Raw genomic sequence first — 14,675 nt, forward strand, 5'->3', positions numbered from 1 at the left:
ACACCTTCAGCTGTCAAAACATTCACGGCACTCCGCTGCTCAACTTCTGAAGTGTCCATTACGTCACGCAACCATGTTCAATGCAGTGTATGAGAGCATTAAAGAACATTTGCTCTCACATCTGCGTGTCACTTTTGTATATGAAAGATGCCTGTGTTCTACGCGCATGCCTCGCAGATAATGAAACGAACCATTATTGCGCTGGGTGGGTAGGCACACTTTCACTTAACTCGCCCTCGTTCATTAGAAATGCGAAGATACAATGGAATATACAAATGTTTGATAAGGGGAAAAAAGTGTCACTGGAAACAAAGTTCACTGCACGTATACACAAAACCTCGCAACAAGATATTTAAATATACGTATAAATCTCCAATAAATCTACGTATCTAAGAAAAGGTCACTGTATATAATGCGTCAAACGAGGCAAATAAATATGTAGCGCAATCACAGATTCACAGAATCCTAGGGGATTCCCGCGCCCCATTCCATCCACTCCATGCGATGTATCGCGTGCGACGGAAGGCGGCACGCTTGCTCCCCACTTTTCTCCTTTGCGCACGCAAGACTGAGTCACCATCGTCGGCTCACCCCACCCCCCCTACTCTTTCACTCGCACATACAGCATGCGGCGCGCGGTCACGACGTTATTGCCCTGAGACTTCATACGAAACTTGAGGGCGACGGCGACAGCAGGAATGCGCCTGGAGTCTTCATATAATTGCTATCACAATAATATAACAATAGTATCCGGCAACCGAAGCGTGCCGTGGCCGATTACTTTCCGCAAAAGAAGTAACAAACTGTCACCATGCGACAATTCGCTGCGCCGCAACAATGTTTTTTTTTTTTTTTTTTTCTGGGGCGGGGGCACCGAAATTAAAAAACCCCAAGGAAAATATGTTGGCCACAATTGAATGTCTACTTGGTCCACCGAGAACCATACGCATAGTGCTCGGTATTTTACACCGGCGAGACAAGACTTTCCGGAGAGGTTGCGCTAAGCGAACACGGTGTAATCCGTCAAGTCTTCACAGTGGTGGCGGTGAGCCACCATTGTTTCTTTTTCTCGTCTGCTAGCCAGAAGGCGTCCAAAACTCTGGCAGGCGAAAATTCACTCGGCCAGAGAAAATCACACGCGCACCGAAGTACGCCGCGCGGTGGTTTCGGGGCAACACAAGAAAAACGCATGCGCTCTGGCTGGCTCTGGTAGCCCGCGGGTAGGGTAGCGAGAATAAAAAAAAATAAGAGGCTCAATGTGTCCTCACGAATAAAAGTCAAAGTAGAAAAAATAAATAAGAACGTAATTACCCTGGCTGGCTTTAGTGTCTTGACATGGATGCTTTGTAGGTAAAAAATATGCTGCTATTTTTTATGCGGCATGACGGCACAAAGGAACCACCACAACGATTCGTCTCATCGTATCTCGCAGCGTGTTTTATCAACTTGTGTTGATTTGGCTTGTCTCGTTGTATGTTCCAATGCAAGACTTTAGAACAGTCAATGCACCTATGGTGTCAAATGTTTATAACAACATTAAGCCCACAAAGTTCCGGAATTAAAAATCTAAAGCACGACTTGGAAATATCAATGCACCTTTCCCACAAAAGTTTCTTAGAACTTTATACCCATAAAGTGTCAGAATTGAAATCCAAGCGCTCCCGATTCCGCGGCCTCAGCCAGATGCCGCGACGAGCCCGCCCGCCACGCCTTGGGAACGTTGTGCTCGGATGGAGCTCCTTGCGTTACGATATGTGACTCCCGGTGCATGGGCGTTGCCGTGAAATCCAGCCCGATTTCGCAATGTTCGCGCTAAAATGTTTTTTAGAGCGTGAAAAGGACATTCTAGAAAAATCGAGCATGATTTCCGGCGCCGGGGGTAGTTTTGGCCGGCGGCGCATGGACCGCACGAAAAAATTTCGGGGGTGGGGGGTTGGCTGAAGCACCATGAGCCTCCCCACCACGCCCCTGGCTTCAAGGAGGCCAGTGGTGCCTAAATCGACCGATGGGTAGACGTCTTCACATTCTAATAAAACATGCTCCGTAGTTTCCCTAGCTTTACCGCAGCAAGCACATGCTTCTTCTTCCTTCTTATATCTCGCTTCATAGGTGCGTGTTCTAAGGCATCCCGATCTCGCTTCGAAAAGTAATGAGCTTCCCTTTGAGTTATCATAAATGGTTTCTTTCCTGATTTCGTTTTTTCCTCTTAAGTACTTACTCATGGCAGGTTTCTTTTCCATTGCCGCCACCCATGAGATTATTTCGGCCTCTGTGACTTTCCGCTTGACGTTCTTTGTTGCTGTGTTGCCCACCCCACAGGCCGCATACTTGCTGGTAAGCTTCCTAGTTCTTTTCCTACACTGTGAATCAGTGTTTTTCCTGTACAGATACCTGAACAGTCTCCCAGCCCATTTACTTTACTCCATATTCCTCAGCCGTTCTTCATACTCAATATTACAGGGAGCTTCCCTCACTTCAAAACTAGTCCAGCCCACATCACCCTGCGCAGCTTCATTTGTAGTCTTCCCGTGAGCGCCCAATGCGAGGCGACCCACTGACCTTTGGTTCCCGTCAAGTCCTGATTGCACCCCTGATTTAAATCAAACAACCGCATTTCCAAATGTATGTCCTGGAACCATTACACCTTTCCACATACCTCAGAGCACCTCGTACCTATTGTATCCCCATAACGCTCTGTGCTTCCTTATGACTGCATTTCTCTTCCCCTTTATTGTTATTGTTTTTTCCTGTATTTCCATATATATATATATATATATATATATATATATATATATATATATATATATATATTGACTTCATTTATCCATATACCAAGGTATTTATATTACTTTATCCGAGATATTTCCTGACCCTGTATTGTCACTGTCTGTTAACTGTTTTCATTGAATACTATAACACCTGATTTTCTCACGCTAAACTTCAAGCATAAATTCTCGCCTTCCTGTCCACAGATATTAGCGAGACGTTGCAAATCACTTTGCTTCTTAGCGAGCAACACAGTGTCGTCCGCATGAGATAAACCTAGAAGCTGTTGCTCTACTACTGTACCCGCCTGTTTGTATGAAAGATTAAACCCGATATTACTTCCTTCAAGCGCCCTCTCCATCCTCACCATGTAAATCATAAACAGCAGTGGGGATAAAGGGCACCCCTTCCTCGGTACCTTGTTGATATAAACTTTGTCCTCGCTCCTCATCCTTTCCCATTTAACGCAAACGGTGTTTTCTAGCTAAATCTCTCTCAAAAGCTGTACACAATCGTCACCTAAGCCTTCCCCTTCCAGAATATCCCACAAAATGTTGCGGTCTACGCTGTCATAGGCTCCTGTAATGTCTAAAAACGACACATATAACGGTCTGCTTTCTACTTTTTATATTTCAATACACTGAGTAAGAACAAATCAGTTATCATCCAGACGCCTACCTATTCTGAAACCATTCTGAAGTTCTCCCAAAATGCCATTATTCTCTGCCCATGCTTGAAGCTTTAATTTGATTGCCTGCATTGCTAGCCTGTATATTACCGATGTAATGGTCAACGGTCTATACGAGTGAATTCTGTCTTTCTCCCCTTACCTTTATAAATTAAATTCATTCTGCTTTGTCGCCAACTGTCTGGTATTCGTCTATTTTTTAAAGTTTTTACCACTGCTTTCACCAGAGCTTCCTTACTTCTTGGTCCTAGTTCATTTATCAGCCTAACGTGAACCTTGTCTAGCCCTGTGGCTGTGCGCTTAGGAATTTTCTCTTCCGCTTGGGTCACTTTCATGGCATTTTTTTCTTCAAATACAACCTCGTCATTGCCTTGGAAAGATTCGACTGTTACTTTTTAGATGTGATTTATTGCCGCTTCTCGTTCCAGTTTGTTTTAACGCGACAGCGTTAAGGAGCTCGTGTAGCAGAAAAGCCGATGTCGTCGGCGTCGTTGGCCGTGAGCGATAAATCCCGGGAGGCACTGCATGAATAAAAAACAACTTGCAAGAGGGTCTCTGGAGTGTGAGACGGAGACGCTACCGCTCAGCCACGAGTTATTTTTCTTTTTCATTGCCTGACTTTGACAAAGAAAGAACAGCAATATCAGTACACAAAACAAAATATACAGGATACAATGACCACGTCGTATTGACATAATCAGGCTGGTAGGGGGCTGGCTTCGTCACATTAAAATTCATTTAGAGCCATCAATGGCTCCACCCTTGACAGCCACTCGGGAGTATCGCCACCGGCCTTCAAGATCTCAACAAACCGATGCACAGTTTCACGGAAATAAATTCGCGTAGGTCGCGCGTCGGGATCGCAGTAGTATCCTGCCATTCGAGAGCGCCAATTACTGTAGAGACCAATTAACATTATTAAATCAAACGGAAAACCATCCTCATTAGTAATGGATAGATAACGTATTCTATGAGGGTAGAGGTGATGCTTCAAAAAGGTACAAAAGCGCCTCTAGTGAATGCGGTGTTGCCTTAGAAACGAGCCGTAGAAAGTTATACTGCGGTGTATATCGGTAATTATGAACATGTAACTTACAGAAGTCGCAGTTACACGAGTAGCGAAGTGCGTTTCCGCTACATTTCTTCAGCGCTTTCCGCACACACAGAGCCATCTCGCGGCAAACACAGAAGACCCCCTCCTCTCAATGTACGGCGCTGCCCCGACAGGTGGCACACCACGCGCGCATTGGGGCTGTGCGGGGACCGGTGCGAGGCGCGTCGCGGCCCGGACGCGTATTTCCAACTGTTCGTAGGTACAGCGGGGCGGGGAACTTGCGGAGTCGATGGACGTTTGCGCGCATACGCGAGTTAGAGCGGGTGCGAGAGAGGAAATGTGGGGAGTTTTGCTCCTGGAAAATACGACTCTGCCTAGGTACTACGGAGGAGTTTCTTGGCGCGCGGTGTATGCGCTTGTCCCTAGGCGTGCCGGCAGAAGTCGCGGGGCGCGGTTGTGCTGAACTTAGCATCGCAAGTTGGCGGCTCGACGAAATCATATTTAATAGATCATGTTTTTACTAATGAAAACAACGTGTCATTATTTCGCATTATTGGCGGCGCCTCCAGGACACCAAAGCGGCAACGGGGATATCAAAGCTAGAAGCCGGACTGGTCCGTGGGTTGGGGCTCGCAGAGGCCCCAACCCACGGGCCGCCCGGCTTCCAGCTTTGATCCCCCCGCTACCGCTTGGGTGCCCCGGAGATCCTGCGCCGCCTGCTTTAATATAACCTCAGGTGCTCTCCTGAGGCCTCCGTTTGCCGGTTACATGTGCCCTCCTGGAGCAGTGCTCGTAAAAAATCCGATCTATCGTCGCGACGAAAAAAAGCGATCCGCGACTTATAAAACACCAGTCAGAACATTGTCCCTTCAGACACAGCGATCACCAAGCGGCGTCCGCGCCCACTGCCTCACCGCGCGGGCAGCCAGCGGCTGAGCGTATAAAACAACTCGACCGAACTCCGCAATGCCGGCATGTCTAGGGGACAAACGAATACAACGCGCTCTAAGAAACTTCCTCCGAAGATTTTCTCTCTCGCGCCCCCTCTTTTACTCGCGCCTGCGCAGAAACGTCGAGCTCCGTCAAAAGTGGCACGCCCCATTGTATCTACGAGCAATTCTAAATACGCGGTCCGGACACCCTCTCTCCTGACGACGCTTCGCCGTGCTCCCTCACGGGTTGCAGAATCAAGCGTCCTTCCTTTCTTTAGATCACTATCTGTCTATCTCTCTGCCCGTGCCGATCACGACGTTTGGCTGGCGTACATCGTTTCGCCCTCCGAGACACCGAGCTCTTTGGTTCGTTGCGCTTGCTCAGGCGCACGTTTCGTTGCCGCGCCGAACGCTGCGTTGCTCGACGCTCACCGCGTGATTGATGGGTGAAAAGTCCGACGCGGGGCGCTTAGTAAGTGATCGCTGCACCGTAGCGTACACTCTTAGGCAAAGTTACGCCCTTTGGCTTGCCCCTTCTGCCACACAGCAATAATCGTTATCTCCCTTGATGGGTTTTCCTTTCTTTAACGCTGCGAGCCCGGTACTTTCCAGTAACGAACGGCACGCGCGTTATCAGCATAGAACAGTTTTACACCCTTTGGAGTGCCCCTTCTGATAACGCGCGTGCCGTTCGTTACTGGAAAGTTCCGGGCTCGCAGCGTTAAAGAAAAGAAACGCATCAAGGCAGATAACGATTATTGCTGTGTGGCAGAAGGGGCAAGCCAAAGGGCGTAACTCTGCCTAAGAGTGTATTGTCTTACACCCCTTGGCGGGTCGACGGGAACGCTGTCGCGTTCCACTCTTGAAGGCGAAGCTTAAGCGTCCTCCAATTTTTCATCTTCGTCTAGGATATGTTGTTGTACTGTTGTTGACTTCCTGCCTAATAATTTTATGTGATTTCAAAATATTCTAGGCGCGGCCTTCTTTTTCTCACGTATTTCTGACAACCCTGAAGGAATAAAGCCCCTTAATTTTTCAAAAGTAGCGCCATTCTTAGATTTTTGCGCCACCCCGCTCACCCCATCGCTACTAGATCTAATAACGTTGGCTCACCCTGGCTACCCTGGCGTTTCCTCCTCCACGTCTCCTGTCTCCCCAGCCTTCTCCGCTCCGCCATTAGCCAATCTGTGTCACGGGGAAGCAGGCGCCGCGCTTTTATATATTCTTTCTTTCGAACGGGCTCCGACCTCCATTGTTGGGCCTACGCGACGAAAGTACTGCAGGCGGTCTGACGGAATGCGTTAGCGTAATAGGATGTGTTAGGGCCGAGAACTTAATTGCGATGCCGTGCTGCTGCGCCTTCGGTTGCCGCAACAGACACAGCGAGGGCAAAAAGCTTTTTGCTTTGCCGTCCGGCAGGCGCAACGCAAGAAGAAAAGTGTGGATTCACAGGATCGGGCTGGTTGACTTCGAGGAAGTGGCAAAGAACGCACGGCTTCGTGACACAACCTCTTCTTTTGAGCCTAGTTGACACCTTCCGCTGCGAAAAAGTGTATGTGTTCATGTTCTGCGTGGTTTTTAGCGCGTTGAAGATGACTTTCTTTTCGAATGTACTTTCTTTGTTTCATGTAGTTTCGTCTTGCGGTTAAAGCGCACGCATCTGCAGCTGCCCTGTGACATAGAAGCGACTTTATACTGGGCGTGTTTTGAGCTCCACAAGAAGTTAGCACATCCTCGACGCTTTTGCAAGGCTCACTATGACTTATGGATGCAGTCTTTTAGCTTAGAATGTACGCCCGCATGTATTGATTTGGTTTGTGGTGATTAACGTTTTTAACGTCCCGAAGCGACTAAAGTTATGGTGGAGGTCGTAGTGGATGGCTCCGGATAACTTTATCTATGTCGCCAGGGGATGTTTAACGTGCGCTTTGATTGTAGAGTCGTACGTGGGCCGGTAAATTCCTCGTTGGCGTTTCATAATTCTTTTTAGTTGGCGCTTTAGAAGTTGGCGCCTCAGCGCGATTGTATTCCTTCAGTATATCTTATTTACTAGTTGTAACAACGTCTCATTATTTCGTTCTATTGACGGCGCCTCCAGGGCACCAAAGCTGCAACGGGAGCACCAAAGCTAGAACCAGGGCTGGATATGGGGCTCGCAGAACCCACGAAACACAGAACCTCTTAAAAACTTCTTGAAACGGCTACAAACGGCTATAGACGTCTTGGTCTATGATAAGACTGAAAATAGAATTTCTTTTAAAAATAACCTCAGCACTTGGAATATGCTAGTGTATATTCTATCTGCGGCAAAACCCACTACTGGTGTCACTAGAGTCTGTTTTGGTAAACGCATTCAGAATGTCTAACTCAAGAACTTTTCTAGATCTTTTTGTCTAAAAGTGTATAAAATGCCAAACGACGTGTTAAATGTGCGGTTACCGTCGGCCGTCGGCGTTAGCGAATAAAAGACGCCACAGACAAATCGAACTCGTTGGAAGCAACATAAGTTAATTGGCTTTAATATTAAATAATTTCACACCAGAACTTCAACAATCAAAGGCGTGTTATTGTTTTCCATACGGGGCGCGCACACGACGCCTGGAAACCATTCTATGCTCGCGCAGCAGGTATTTACAGCAGCAGGAGCGAAACGCCGGTGTTGCACAGCGGTGTCACAGAGCCACCGCGCTGCGATCACTTCGGCGGCACAATCCAAATTTGTTGGACATCTTATTCTGTGCTGGAAACACTGGGAGGCAGGAAGTTTGAAAAAACGGCCATTGCCGCCCGCTATGTCTCGGTCGTGGGTTCGTTATCCAGGTGTGCGTCATTCTAAGCCGTTCTGTACATTTATACTGGATATTAACTGGAGTCATTTAGCTGTGCTGATGCTGTGTGCCGTGTGTTTTGCATCAGTGCTTCGTGACATCGGCTGTATTGCGTGTTTTCGCCGACGGCTTACTACCACAATGGCGGGATCTGCGTTCGCCGCCTTCGTGTCTCGGTGCGTCTTTGTACGTCGCACGTTCGGATAACACTTTTTCCGGTAAGTTAAATGCATTGCGCTTCGTTTTTCGTCAACAATGTGAATATATTTAGGTGTTACCCGCGACAATTCTTGATATATGGGCTCTTCTGCCCTACGAGTTTTCGTCATTACTTTTATACGAGGGTTCTGCTTGTGTTCAGCCGTTAAGCACTACCGCGCTCCACGACTTCCGCAACAACAGTCAGAACTTTGCCCTGCTTGTTAGCCTGTGGTTAACGTAGCACGAACCAACCGAAAGGAGTGCATTCGAAGACGACGCACTGGCTGTAATGCTGAACCAGACTGAACTCGCCCTATTTTGTGTCCTTTTGTTCTTACGTGTGCGCGCGTGTGTGTCAGTGACTATGCAGTTTGTAGCCTTCCCACTTTATAGCAAAACAAAAAATATAACTGCAGTGTTTACTTCATCTATAGAATTCCAAATTAAATCGTCTGCTGATGTACAAATTTCACCTGTGTTTTGTTCTAAATAAGCAGCAAAACCTTTAACCTAGTAGGTGCTTCCATCTGGGAGTGAAATCACGACAGCTTGGCATTTATTAATGAATGACTGTGACCGGGTCACCTTATTTGTAATTGCAAATTTGCCTTTCAACTGACTTGATGCTATCTTATTTTGTCCCTTTCACTCTATAGACGGCTGGACATCCTTCTTGTACCTTGGCACTAGCTGGATGACGGGACCTCATCATGATCAGTGTAAGCCGATGTACTGTACCCTCTCTGGTCCTCCCAGTGCTTTTTATATGGGTTAAGGCCAGGGAGCGCTTCGTGGTAAAATAGCTAATTGGTGTCTCACAAATGGCCATTTTTTTGCACTGGTCCATTATAAGCTGCCACTATTAAACCATTTCTCAGTGCCAGTGTACATACACAGTTCTACTAATAATTAGTTTCCCTAAGCCTTACAAAATTTACCTGTAGGTAGTCATTGCTATGTAAGAGCTCACAAATTAACTCTGCTGTGTCATAGAAGTATTCCATACATGAGTAAAAATTTTCTACAACAGTGTACATTACACCTTGCTTCGCTAATGCACAAATGTATTCAAGGCAGTATTTGATTAGTTTGGTATTCTAAATATTTTCTGTGTGATTTAGTTTCTTTACAGGAACTTACTGTACAGCATCAGCAAGCAGTCTAATTTAAGATTTATGTGTGCTGTAAAAGGTGTGCTTTGCCGCTAGAATTGATAAAACATGGGCCAAGGCTTCCATACAAGGACAAACTTCAATTTCGCTCTACCACCATCAGCACTTGGCTGGCGCTTGCAAAATGAATCACATCAAGTAGCTTGTGCCAGACTGTTTTTTAACCTTATTGTGAGGAGATCACAAAGTGATCTGTGGAGGTGCCTGGGTCTGAGATATAGATTGCGCTGCAACATATGTGCGTGTAGAACAGGCATGATGCATAGGGTTCCAGCAGTTTGCAGAGGTGCTTTTAAAATTTTGTCATAACTGCAATTTTACTTGTGCTGTTTTTTATCACCTATTTCAATAATATCATTGGAGGTGTTATCAGAATTTATCAATCTATTTGCCCTGGCCCATTAGCCTGCCACATTTGCCTTTTCACTAGGTGGGCAATTATTCTGCATGGACCATTACTTGAATACACCTTTTTGTGTGCAGTGGCTTCTCAGTTGCAAGTCAGCATAGATGCTCAGAATTACCTGAGGCTATAGATACACTGATGAATTTGCCACCTATACGAATCACTTTGCACTTTCTCACGCAAACAGCATGCTAACACTTCCAAGTCAGTGGGCAATGTTATTGTTTGATCACATCATGAGATATTTTCAACTTTGTATGACGCATCATCCAAGGTGTTGCGTCATTTGTGTGAGGTATTGCCCGAAGCCAATTAGGGTCACATGAAAATATATCAACAAAGTGATTGATCCAGCTAGGAGTGTTGTTTTGGAACACTACTTTATCACCAGTCCTCCTTTGCATGCTACCTGCTTACTCTGTGCTGTGTGATGTTTAAGTTTGAAAGAAAGGCAACAGCTAGGCAGTGCAAAATGCCAAACTTGCTTTTAGTTCAACAATATAAAACGCTATTTAACTTTTTAATTAAGTTAGTACATCATTTACCTGCAGAGTGAATTACTGTTTTAAACTGATTATATTTTGCAGGAAGCTTCTCAGACTTGTTTGACAGGTTGATAAGTGGCTTTTTAGCCACAAAACACCATACAATAAATTAAAGGCTGACTTTGACTCTGCTATGCAACTTAATGACTATATGCCAGGAACAAGGTCTCTGAGTTGTGGCGCTGGCTAACACTCCCAGCGTTCGACTAGGACACATAAATACCCAAGAAAGTGGATGGGAAAACGACGCCGCTGTAGCTCAATTGGTAGAGCATAGCACGCGAAATGCGAAGGTTGCGGGTTCGGTTCCCACCTGCGGCAAGGTGTTTTTTCATCCACTTTAATTTCCATTAATTTATCGTTTCTTTATTTAATCTATTAAGCACAAGTAATTTCCCCTATGTTGTCCTTGGTGTCAGTGTTTGTTGGCCTTTTATGATAGGAAATATACTAGTCATTTTAAACATCATCGCATACATACCTTAAGATACCTGTAATTTAAGAGAAATGAGTGCTTAAATTTATTTTTAATGTGAGCCAAACTTTTTACTTAGCACATATTGCTAATTGAAGTTCCAATTTCAACATTCCCATTTCTTCCCTTGCCCTTTTTTTCCTGTTCTGTGCAGGTATTGCTTTCCTATGTCTACAAGAACCGTCACGCGTGGCCTGTGAAAGCAAGCTTTTGTGGGCAGCCAGTTGCTCTCCTACGAAGGCTGGCCTACTCTGGCAGCGGCGGCAATCATCTTGAAGATTTATCCATGATCACCTTTGCTGCTATTTGTCACTCTTGTTAATTACACTTTCTGCATCTTTTCTAATTTATTAGGTAATAAAGTATGAGTATGTGACATGGTGTGAAGTTGATGCCTTGCTGCATTTTCGCTTGCAATCACCTTTTATGCATGAAAAGCTCATCATACAGTTTATGAAAAAAAAATAACAGCATATTATGATTTATCTTTCAGTTCTTCTAACATGCAACATACAAGGAATTCACTAATGTATGGTATGCTGAAGAACTCGCCATTATTTCCGCGTGATGCTGTGCAAGCATGTGGCGCTACCTTACAAGAGGCACCCAGAAAGTAAGTTACAATTTACTTTTAAATGAAGCATGGACATCAGAAACAATATATTTATATTGCTAGTTAGAGTGGTTCGCAGAGTGTTTTTCCAGATGTGTACTATCCTTTATTTCTTAACTCATTGCAGCACGGTGTTCTGTTTCGTATACTGGTGTAAGGCTATTGTGCCCCCTGTAGCTGAAACAAGGATGTAATTTTTGCCTGAACTGCAGCATCACTGACAAAATTTTTCTTTGCTAGAAACTATTTCAATTTGGTGGAGACCCAGCAGGGCGAAGTTTTGTCAATAATGACGTGTTTCACGCAGAGATGTTCTTGTTTAGGTCAATAAGTGAACATTGGAATTATATCAGCATACAATACAGATATTGTTTTATTTGCAAAATAATTCTGACAGGTGGCATTCAATTGATTGGTCTAATTAAAAAGCACAAATTGACCAATGAGGCTGTACTACACTATTCCCATGGTTCACATCTGGAAAAACTACCTCTGCATCACTCTATCCGACAATATAAACTTTTTTTTTCTGATGTCCATGCCTCGTTTAAAATAAATTGTAACTGTGGGCAAACGTTGTGTTACTGTAACAGCTGCCGCAAAAATTTGAGGGAATGTCTAATAAAAGTCTTCAGTTGTTCTTGTCAAGCTGTCCATTAGCCAACTTTTAGCGTAACGTTAGCAGGGCTTACTGAAGTATTTCTAGATGTCCATGGCTACAAAATGTCTTGATCAAGACAGCTACTAGGCTTTTGAATTAGCCGTTCAAGACATCTTTTAGACATCAAATAGCTGCTTGCGTGTTTCGTGGGAAGCCTGTGCATGCAAGGGAGTATAAGATAGGCTGTCCGCTATAGCGGACAGCCAATTTTGTATACGGAGACTCCCCGCGCCGCCTGCTTTATTGTAATGTCACGTGCTCTTCAGAGGCCTCCGTTAGCCGTTACATGTGCCCTCCTGGAGTAGTACTTGTAAATAAATCAATCTATCGTCACGATTACCAAAGCACCACGCAATGAAAAAAGCGGCCCTGTTGCCAGGCGTTGCTGACCGCAGACAGTCGGAATCTCTCACGCGCCAGCCGAACAAAAGTATCCTGCAGGTACGTAAATGAACCTACGAAACCATGTGCACATACTTTCACGCTATCAAAACCTGAAACTTTGGCAATTACGCGCGTGTTTGAGCACACCGCGTGCTTGCGTCGGGTTTCAGCCACACGAAGTCTCAACGTGCGCGCACTTTACGCCTTAAATACGCCTTGAATAATAGTCCTTTTCTCTATGTCTTCCACAATTCCAACACGACATTGTTAAGGCCAGTTACCGACTGACGAAGCAAGATCTCTATTGAAAAAACTGCTCCGCAGGGCTCGAACAAACTTTTCTGCGGATTTCTTCCCGTAGCGTGTTAGCCGTCGTCTGCTACGGCAGGCCCAGCACCGGCGGCGCCACCGTCGAGGCCACGCCGAGCGGAGGAGGAGGGAAGTGAATGGCGCTACTTTGGGAGATTGAGGGCATAGAGTTTCCTACAAGTAATTTTTGTAGGAAACTTTATGATTGAGGGGTCTTATGAAGGAACTGGATGAATGGATGGATGTTGTCCCCTTTGGAACGGGGTGGTGGGTTGCACCACCAAGCTCTTGCTACTGTGCTGCCTAATATCCTACACTCTAAGAACAGTTTACACCCTTTGGCTTGCCCCTTCTGCCACACAAAAATAATCGTCATCTGCCTTGATGCGTTTCCTTTCTTTATCGCTGCGAGCCCAGAACTTTCCAGTAACGAATGGCACGCGCGTTATCAGCATAGAACAGTTTACACCCTTTGGAGTGCCCCTTCTGATAACGCGCGTGGCGTTCGTCACTGGAAAGTTCCGGGCTTGCAGCGATAAAGAAAGGAAACGCATCAAGGCGGATGAAGATTATTCTTGTGTGGCAGAAGGGGCAAGCCAAAGGGTGTAAACTGTTCTTAGAGTGTACCTAGGTTAACCAAAGAAGAAGGAAAAAAAAACACTATGAACTACCACGTCCAAATTTTCCGATCCCCTACTGCGAACTATGCTTTTGTACGTCTCCGTCTTTTGTCGTTTCACTACTTTTCTTCCACCAATCCTCCAATCGCCTCTTACTAATGTCTACTACGGACCTGTTCGCTTTACCACTGCTCCCGCTGAACCCAAGGGCTTCAAGGAGGCCAGTGGTGGATAAATCGACCGCTGGGTAGACGTCTTCACATTCTAATAAAATATGCTCCGTCGTTTCCCTAGCTTTACCGCAGCAAGCACATGCTTCTTCTTCCTTCTTATATCTCGCTTTATAGGCGCGTGTTCTAAGGCATCCCGATCTCGCTACGAAAAGTAATGAGCTTCCCTTTGAGTTATCATAAATGATTTCTTTCCTGATTTCGTTTTTTCCTCTTAAGTACTTACTCATGGCAGGTTTCTTTTCCATTGCCGCCACCCATGAGATTAATTCAGCCTCTCTGACTTTCCGCTTGACCTTCTTTGTTGCTGTGCCAACCCCACAGGCCGCATACTTGTTGGTAAGCTTCCTAGTTGTTTTCCTCCACTGTGAATGAATGTTTTGCCTGTACAGATACCTGAACACTCTCCCAGCCCATTTACTTTCTTCCATAATCCTCAGCCGTTCTTCATACTCAATTTTACTGCGAGCTTCCCTCACTTCAAAACTAGTCCAGCCCATATCCCCCTGCACAGCTTCATTTGTAGCCTTCCCGTGAGCGCCCAATGCGAGGCGACCTACTGACCTTTGGTTCCCGTCGACTCCTGATTGTACCCCTGATTTAAAGCAAACAACCGCATTTCCAAAAGTAAGTCCTGGAACCATTACCCCTTTCCACATACATCGGAGGACCTCGTACCTATTGTATCCCCATAGCGCTCTGTGCTTCATTATGGCTGCATTTCTCTTCCCCTTGACTGTTATGGTTTTTTCCTGTGTTTCCATATATCCATTGCCTTCGTTTATCCATAT

At 45.6% G+C, this 14,675-nt stretch overlaps 1 long non-coding RNA gene across 1 annotated transcript; it reads left to right on the forward strand.

The window, feature by feature from the left end:
- The first annotated feature begins 7,811 nt into the window (after positions 1-7,811).
- On the forward strand, positions 7,812-11,443 carry LOC142557343 (uncharacterized). Its single transcript, XR_012822762.1, has 3 exons — positions 7,812-8,486; positions 9,126-9,188; positions 11,222-11,443. It is a non-coding gene; the product is annotated as an uncharacterized LOC142557343 (long non-coding RNA).
- The last annotated feature ends 3,232 nt before the right edge of the window (positions 11,444-14,675 follow it).

Source organism: Dermacentor variabilis, chromosome 1, assembly GCF_050947875.1.
Source record: "Dermacentor variabilis isolate Ectoservices chromosome 1, ASM5094787v1, whole genome shotgun sequence".
NCBI lineage: Eukaryota > Metazoa > Arthropoda > Arachnida > Ixodida > Ixodidae > Dermacentor > Dermacentor variabilis.